The sequence below is a fragment of the Thermobia domestica genome, chromosome 10, assembly GCF_964235325.1.
Source record: "Thermobia domestica chromosome 10, izTheDome1.hap1.1, whole genome shotgun sequence".
NCBI lineage: Eukaryota > Metazoa > Arthropoda > Insecta > Zygentoma > Lepismatidae > Thermobia > Thermobia domestica.
In genome coordinates, this window is record NC_137463.1 from 117,190,288 (window position 1) to 117,200,276 (window position 9,989).

Here is a 9,989-nt window from a genome sequence, read left to right on the forward strand (position 1 = left end):
CACTTATATAAACTTTAGGTACAAAATCCTGTATGTAAACAAATACATGTTTTCAAGTGCGACAGATTATCTATTACAACCAAAATGAAAGTGACTATGTTTCTAACTTTATAACTTTTGAATCATCAGACCGACCTCGATAAAATTTTAAACATAGATGAGGTTCGGGATGGTTGGTTTTTAACATTTCACTTTGAAGGTGCAAATTGAGGGAAGGGGAGAGGGGGAAACATTAGTGTCGAATCCATGATTTTCGGGGTCGCTGAAATGAACAATGACACTTCCGATTCCGTTTAAATCAAAATTCAGCCCCACAACTTGCAGAAGGGAGGTGATATATAAAAATTATTGAAAATGACCTATATTAGTGTCGAATCGATAGTTTTCGGGGTCGCTGAGATGAACAGCGACACTTCCGGCCGTTTAAATCCAAATTCAACCCCGCAATTTAGGGGAAGGGGGAGTGTATATATATATATATATATATATATATATATATATATATATATATATATATATATAGAGAGAGAGAGAGAGAGAGAGAGAGAGAGAGAGATTTTTCTGGTGGTACGCAAAGGTACGGCATACAGGTACCTTTTAATGGTAGTGGAATATTTCCTTTTCTGTCTTAAAAATGGGTTGACAAGAAACTTTAAAAAATACCAAATAGTAAATGTATAGTTTTATTGAAAATCAGTTTTTTTTTTTTTTTGTTTTCCTTTTTCTTTCTGGGGAAAGAGCTGTGAATCTTTGTTCCTTCTTGAAGCCAGTTAATAGTATTCAGGGTTCTTTCGCTCGCTGGTATGTCCTCACGCTTCCCTTTGTTCATTCCTTTTTCGTACGGTAAATAAACAATAAAGGCTCTGAACCGACCAGATTTTTTTCTGAAAATACTGACGTCTCACAACAAAATAATTCCAACAAATTTGTCTGTCGCTAATTCAATGGCCATTAGAGATGGAAAGTTGAGGGTTGAACTCCTGAGATAAATAAAGCAATAAGGAAAAAGTGGATGCTGAGCAAAACTCTCAGACTCTCTCTCTCTCTCTCTTCCACACATACATACATGTTATAAAATTTCCATTCAATTATCTATACAAGCCGGCTACGAATCTTTTGTTTTGGCCACGGGTGCAGTCCAAACTACCCTACAATAGCCTACCGAAAGACCACACAGATGTTATCGAAACTATTGTGCTATTGTCTGTTTGTATGTTTTGGCAGAAACTTCTTTAGATATCGAAGCCCGCTCACTTTTGTTACTTGCGGACACGTTGAGAAAAGCAATTTAGTAAACCAAGCTTTCTTTCTAAAATCTTAGTTTTCTTTCCGCATTGAGAAGCAACTTAACTCGTCGCGCTCTCGAGTTTGTGCTCAATTACAGATGGAATGTCAGTATGTCTCATCATATGTCAGTTTCCTTCCAGAAATTTCTCCTTCCTCAGACAAGACAGTAAAGAAACACAGATATCTGCTCGCGTTGCATTCTGGCTCGGATCCAATTATGTGGAACACATCGACCCAACTTGTAGTACATCCCAAGTTGATGGAGGTGCTGCCGAACGGTTTCTTCACTCACACTGGATTGTAGTCTAAGTTCCTCACATATCTGGCCACTGTTCGCCTTAATTCACAATCTTCATCTTGTACATATGTTGGTCTTCTGGCACGTGGTGCGTTTTCCAGTATTTCGTCCCCGTTTTTAAACTTGTTAAACCGCCGTTTCACTGTTCACGTAGTCACGACATTCTCAAAAAAGCCCTGACATATCTTCTCCCTTGCTACAGCGGCGTTTGACCCTAGTTTGAACTCGTACAACATACTCGTCCTTACGGCTCTCTATGGAGGTCCCTTGTTTACTCTGTCCTTACCCAAGTTCACTGTGTAACTGAACTGCCACAATCAGGTAGTATGTTAGGTATATCCACACTAACATCTGACCTTCGCCTTATCTCCATTCGCATTCAGCTCACGGTGTGAGGGTCAATTGAACACAGACCTCCACGAAAAGCGACAGAACTTTCTTGGTCACCTTTATAATATTAAAGTTTCAAGTACTTCGCCGAATAACTTTCAAATAGGTTGCTGAAAGTCGAATAAATATGACGCTTACTACACGCTGGCTTTTAGCGTCCATGTACAAATATATATTTGAGGTTGATTTTCTTAGACATGTGTCTATTAAAATCACTCGCATGTTATAACCTGGGGGAAAGAATCTTTACATTTTTGCTATCAAGGCTCCTAAATGGTTAAGCAATTTTCCATTCGAAAGTGTTTGTACCTATCGGCTATACCTATAGTTCCGGAAAGCCGGTAGGAAAGGTTTCCATATTATTTTGGTTTATTTATTTTTATGCTTTGATCACGGAAATCAAGCGATCACACAAGAGCTAGCCTAAATTATTAGTAACTTTTTCTACTTGATGTTAATCACGATGAAAACTGATACATGGGAAATGCAGAAGGAATAGTCTACCCTTATAATTACAAATGGAAGGTGTAGATTGGTACAGAGCAGTGGGGGCACATTGGTCCGTACCAATCCACCACACATGCATATGTACTAATGTGCCCCAACCGAACTTCAGGATCATTAATTCCTATAACTGAAAAATTACTCCACGCAGGGCAATTGAACATAAATGAAATTATTTGTAAAGAATTAAACTTTCATGCAACACACAAGTTTTCAAAAATCCAGTGCTTATTACAAATATAAGCTTACAAAGACATAAGTAAAAACTTAATTTTGCTCTAAGAAATCAAGTTTTTTTTTCTGCTCAGAGAAAAGAACGCTGCGTCCATCCATCAACTGTGTCTCACGATGTTCGTTTGTCACCAATGTTGCCAACACCAAACTGTTGTCCATTTACCTCTTCGCAGTAGAAAAATATCTACCTCGTACCTATGTGCCCCGTGTACCAATGTCCTCCTTCTCCCCTATAACTAAATTCTTTTCTCTTCTACTTTTCTTTATACTACATTAAATTACAATATTTTTATCAGTTATTACATAAGTTTTATCAGTTTCAGTTAGTGTCTGATGAAGACAACGTTAAGTTGTCGAAACCGTTACATTGTAATTTAGTTTTTAATAAATAAGTATGTATATTCTGGTCAGAAATGTTTATTATTCCTTTAGTGAGTTCCAGAGTCGTTATGGATAGAGTTACATTATTTTTATTTATTTTTACAGGCACACCACGCCTCCGCTGCAACGATTACTGTTATTTGTTTCTGATTAACACCAAGCATCAAACATGTCTTTGAACCATCTCAGAAAATATCCTTTAATTAGCATTTACAACATTAGAAGTTAGTTGGTCAGAATTTCTTAAGTTTATAATTGACATCTATAATGGTATTACTAAATAGCAGTTTCAAGTATCCATTTAAGAAGTAATTAAAAGTTTGAGATCATATGGTGAGTTTAGATTAGATCTTTGGTTTTTCGAATTGTAGGGTTGCGTAGCAAAAGTTAAAAGATATTAATATATGACATAAAATTTTGACGATTCTAATTATGTTTTGTTTTAGCTCATATCATACTAAAATAGTGGCAAACATTATAATAAGGGGAGAGAGAAGAGAAACCTCTCCCGAACAAACGTAGAATTAGCACTTCTTAATTATTTATTCTCTTTGCCCCTCAATAAAATCAACGATTAATTAATCCTATTTTACCTGAAGTTACTCCTAACTCCAATTCACATCCATAGGAGTTAGTTAGCTTTATTTGATAGATTTTGTTTTCATCTCAAATTAACTTTTTAATTCTTAACATAAAACATTTGTTTATACATTTCGATTCGAAAAATTTTCATGTTTCTTCTAAATTTATATCATATGGTATCGACTAATATTCACTTCACCACTTATTAAATATGTAATGCGTTATGACGTAGATTCAGGATAGCAGCGCATTACAATTTTTTATGTGTAATTACCAAACCCTGGTTAACATCGTCTCATATATATCGTGATATATTGATGTAAAAAAAAAAAAAAAAAGCTACTGTGAAATAATTAAAGGAAGACACCAAGATGTTATGGGTTTTATTATGTCCTCCAAAAAGTGTTTTGAACGTATAAAAAACGATATGGAACTCTGCATAGATTTAAAGCTTTCATTAATACACAATTAAAAGACAACAAAGATTTGTGTAATGTACTAGTTGGTTGGATTTGAGTTTAGCGCCCCCTTTAGCAGTAAGACCATATGAGACGAGGACCTACAACTTAATTTGGGATCCAAACCACGTGAACTTCAGACCGGAATGTAGTTGCAATTATTTTTATTAAATTGCTACAGTTTGCAATTAAAATTATCCTATGTTACTCTTGAAACCATATATACATGTTTGTTACATGTAAATTCTGATTTTTTTTACTTAAAAATCTTCTCTTTTCTTCCTCTTAAAAATATGGCAACCCTAGTGAGCACTGTTGGTTCCTTCTGGCAAAACCTGAAATGATGTTATTACTGATTCCAAGTGTTAATGATGTGATATTACTGAAATCTTCTTCAAATCTAATTAAACATATCTCGTTTTTCTAATTTTCAAAATGAATTTGCATTAAATTTAATATTATTTAAATTAAGATCGATTATTGCACACTGAACTTATATGTAAGAAAGTTTAATTTTTACGAAGTAAGAGATATTTAAATAGTTTTGAAGAATAAAACATTAAAATCGAACCATTAAAATTCCTGTTGATTTCAAAGAAAACCGAAAAATCATTTCCCCATATAAATCAATGTAAAGGAAAAAAAAATAAAACACCGAAGAAAGAGCAGGCATTCAAAACCGTTAAGAATCTTCAATGTAACAACCAAGAAAGCTGAACTGCTTGATACCAAAGGAAATTATCTTTCTAGAACAAACCAAAGGAAAGACGTTCCCTTTTTTTCTTAAGGACACAAATAAGCATGAAGAACCATGACACATATAATAAGCGATATAATTGCAACCTTCCGTTAGACCTCTTACCCCAATGTAGCTGTATAGTCTGTAATTCTGTTTCCATTCCTGGTTTCTTTTCTTAGAAAGACAAAACAAGTGCCAGTAATACCTATAATATACAGAGTTTACATATGGAAATAACTGTCTTGAAAATATATCTTGATTGTTATTGTATCTACTGGAAATGAAGACCCCACTCACAATCACTAAAATATTGTCTGTTAGAGTAAAATTCTGCAGCTGGCATGACAGATTGTAATTTTACAAAGTTCTCTCATCGACAAAGAGGATAAAGATATTGATCATATGTGAAATTACTATAATTTAAAATAATTTACTTTTTCATAGAAGTCATGAAATACCTTTCTTTTTTCATATCCACTTTAATGTAGAATTTCGTCTGTAAAGGGAACAAAAGATTATTTTCTCTCCTAGGAACACGTACACATAAAAACAACTTAGTAGTTCTCATGCAGTAGATTAGGTGAACGATTTCGAAGAACGTAATTCTGTACATTTCTAAATCTCGCATACGTATTTACTCATTTACTTACAACTACCTTCAAGTTAGAAACCAGCAGGGAGTAGACTAACTTGGGAAGTACTTGAAGTGGTACGCTAGGGTGACCAGACCTACTGATTTTCGCAGTACAGTGCTGTTTTTCAAAGAGTGGTTCTACGTGTGGCGAAAACACCTAGAAAATCGAGAAATGTCATTCTTTTTTAAAATGTCCTGATTTAACTTATTTCCAATATTGTAATATTTCATTCTTTATTCGCAATATCTTGAATCACAGGCACTCTTTTCCTGAATGATGAAAAGCTGTGTTTTTTAACACTCCTCAAAAGATTAGGGAAGAGCAATCAACAAACAAACCATTGTTTTACAATACATTGTTTTTACTGAGAAGGACTTCTTGAGATATCGGTAAAGTAGGGAAAGTTTCCTTCTTAAACTTATGATAGTGATGCTAACCAAGTTAAGTAGAAGTTCCCTCGAGTCGGTCTAAATTTTCTCTCATCCCTTAAAATAATACCACACTCCGAAAATCGATTTTAAAAAAATCTTTAGCCCAACACGAAGTTTCACGTACGTTTTAAAATGTAAACCACTTTGTCATTCATCAAAGCATTTGGAGTTGTGTTGAATTCCTCAATACTTTTGTTTGATACTTTTCTTTTTAACAAAAAACGAATGATTAAATGACTACATGTGTATTGCCGACGTAGTAAACTATCATATACTATTATACTCGTGTCCTACATTTCGCTTGACAGAATCTGGTCACCCTATGGTACGCGGGGATCTGCAAGTGTTATATATCGTTGGAAAGGTCACACCGAGTATACCTCACATGTGAAATATCTCGTTTGAATAGGGCCTGTAGGGGGCGTGGCAACTATTTGAAGATCAGAACAAATCACGCTCCAAAACACCAGAAAACGTGGATAAAATAGGAAGCTATGATGCAATTGTTTTGAGACGTGGTATATATAGGTTTGAAAGGTAGCTGAGTACGAATCTAACATCAAATATTTACAAATCAAAATGACGGATCCAACATGGCGGACAAAATGCAAACACTGCTATGGAACTGAAAGCAAGTAGATAGAGATTTTCGTGGTCGTGGAGTACGAATGCAATGCTAAAAGTGGAAAATGCAATATGACACATTCCATGTGGCGGACAAAATGTGCAAAACTAGAGAATGGACGTATGTGTATCGAGACGAACCTGGGCTCCGTCTTGCTCTCGTCTCGATTTAGAAAAACACATCACGGCTCGAATTAGAGACAACACCGAGACAAGATCGAAACTAGTCTCGGTGTCAGTACCATCCCTACTACGGAGAGTGGACATTTGTCATACATATTTCTCCAAGTGTACACGGCATAATGTGAAACCGGAAAGACAGTTATGGAAGCATAAAGATGTTTCAAACTCGCACTCTGCGCTGTCATTGTACAGATCTTCAGATGGTATCTGCCAATAGTCGCAGCGTACCCTACAGACGCCATTCTTGCGAGATATTACAGGTGTAAAGTATAGTCGATGCGAGCTTTTAAATGATATATAACACATGCCGATCCCTCTCTTTGGGGCCGGGGGAGGGAGTTGGTAGCAAAATAATTATTGTCTATGATTGCAATCTGTTCGTATCGTGAAACTTTCATATGCGCTACAAAACCTGCCATGCATTCTGTGCCTCAATTTTGGCATGATTGTATAGCAAAACACTCTCCCTGTTTATTGTAAAACATCATCTTCTCCTACTTGCTCCCTTATGTACTATAGGTATTTTTCTACTACATATCTAAGAATAACATATATCCGTTCTGTACATTTTTTTTTCATATTTTGTCCTCCACATTGGATCCGTCATATTGCATTTTGCACTTTTAACATTGAATTCGTACTCAGCGACCACGAAAACATCTACCTATCCGCTTTCAGTTCCATAGCAGTGTTTTGCATTTTGTCCGCCATATTGGGTCCGTCATTTTGAATTTTACACTTTTTGGTATCTGATTCATATATAGCGACGTCGAGTGTCTCCATATACCCATAGCTTGTTTTCTTTAATTTGTGTCCGACATGTTGGATCCGCCATTTTGATTTGTAAATATTTGATGTTAGATTCATATTCAGCTACCATTCAAACCTATATATACCACATCTCAAAACAATTACATCATAGCTTCCTATTTTGTCTGTGTTTCCTGGTATTTCGGAGAGTTAGGGATGGACACGAGTCGAGCTAAAATTCAACTCTAATTCGACTCGAGTCAAAGGTAATTTTCTCTAGTCGAGTTCCGAGCCGAGTCACTGTTTTTGAGGTCGAGTTTCGAGTCGAGTCAAGTTTGATAAATGGATCGCTCGTTTAGCTCGTTTTAACTCGTTTCTGGATTGGAAAAAGAAAGCCATGAGAAATCTAAGCAGTAATGTGAAGTACTTTTAGTATTGCTCACGATAGGGGTGCATCTCGTTTCATACTTTTAGTTCATCTTCTGAAGTACTTTTAGTGTGTCTCATCTCGTCTCGATAACGAGACGAGTATAGAATTTTATAACGAGACAGTCTCAAAAGTCGTGAGCACCAATATAAATATATACGTACTGTAGTTCTTACCATCAAGGCTGACACCTGCATGGTCAAATTTTTGAGCCCAAGTAGAAGCTCAATCCGGGTAGTGATGTTAACCGGCTCGGCTCGTTTTAACTGAGCGAACAGCTCGAGCCGGCTCGGTTGGGACAAGCCATCTACTCGGCTCAGAGCCGGCTCGGTTGGGATGAGCCACCTACTCGGCTCATGCCAACTCCATTGAAACGAGTCTATCGGCTCGGTTCGACTCAGCTCAACTGAGTCAATGGCTCAAACTGGCTCGGTTAGGGTAAGCAATCAGCCCGGTTCGGTTTTTCTTGGGTGAGCCATCGGTTCGAGCCAGGTCGTTGGGTGAGCTATTGGCTCGGCTCACTTCTCGGTTTGGCTGTATAGTAAATGAGCTATGAGCCGAGACGCTCGAGACGTTGACAACCCTAAACCCGGGCCGAACAGTGTTGAACATGATTGGATGGCGCCCTATAACTTTTAACAGTTCTTGGCTAGAGCTCGAATACTTGCTCCTCCGGAACTCAAACATAGAACCTCGTGACCGATGTCCTTGCCTCCTGAAGACTTCTCGACGACCGAGATCGACAGTCAACTAGTTTTTAGTATTGAGATACAAACCGCCTACCTTTTATGATTATACGCGGTGGTGTTATAATAATAATAATAATAATAATAATAATAATAATAATAATAATAATAATAATAATAATAATAATAATAATAATAATAATAATAATAATAATAATAATAAGAAGAAGAAGAAGAAGAAATTGTAGTAGTAGAGTAGGATCATTGATAATTATATTGTCTACGTAGCATACTTGCAGAGAGTAGGCCTACTTGGAATTACACATAGAGTTTAGCTCGAATTGACTCGACTCGACTCGAAATTCGACCCGAATTCGAGTCGAATTGGAGTAAATTTTTCGAGACGAGTTCTCGACTCGAGCTCAAGGATATCTATTTCGAGTCGAGTCGAATTTCAAAGAAAACTCGATCGTGCCCATCCCTATGGAGAGGGCCTTTTTCTGATCTCCAAATTGCAGCCACGTTCCCTACAGACCCCATTCATAGGGAAGATATTTCACATGTGAGGTGTACTCGGTATGACCTTTCCAACGATATATAACACATGCAGATCCCTGCGTACCACTTCTTGTACTTCCCTAGTAGGAAGAATGCGAAAATTGTTCTCAATTAGAACACACTCCTCAGTATTCAGAATTTTGTGAAATAATAAAAATAATAATAATAATAATAATAATAATAATAATAATAATAATAATAATAATAATAATAATAATAATAATAATAATAATAATAATAACAATAATAATAATAATAATAATAATAATAATAATAATAATAATAATAATAATAATAATAATAATAATAATAATTCGGTCTATACCAGATTCTAAACGATATTCTATGATCATATTCCTTACAATGGGTAGACTACGTAAACAAAATTGAAAATAAAAGTATTTTTAGTAAATTGCAAATGCCTTTGGCATTTTACTACAATGAATCGAACGAGAGAATAAATCGTGGCTAACCACAATTGCATAAAAATAACAATTATTATTATTATTATTATTATTATTATTATTATAATAATATTATTATTATTATTATTATTATTATTATTATTATTATTATTATTATTATTATTATTATTATTATTATTATTATTATTATTATTATTATCCTATAACTAAACCAAAGGCATAGTCCTGAATAACTTGCTACCTGAACCATTCAATCAGTTTTGCGGGTCTCAGGCTAAAATAAATTGCACGACCAGTAACGTAGGTGAGAACTCAATATCCAACATGATTAAATTACCTGCGTCAAGTTTGACTTCTTCACATGAATGATAGTGATATCTCACCAGGAGTGCGTTAC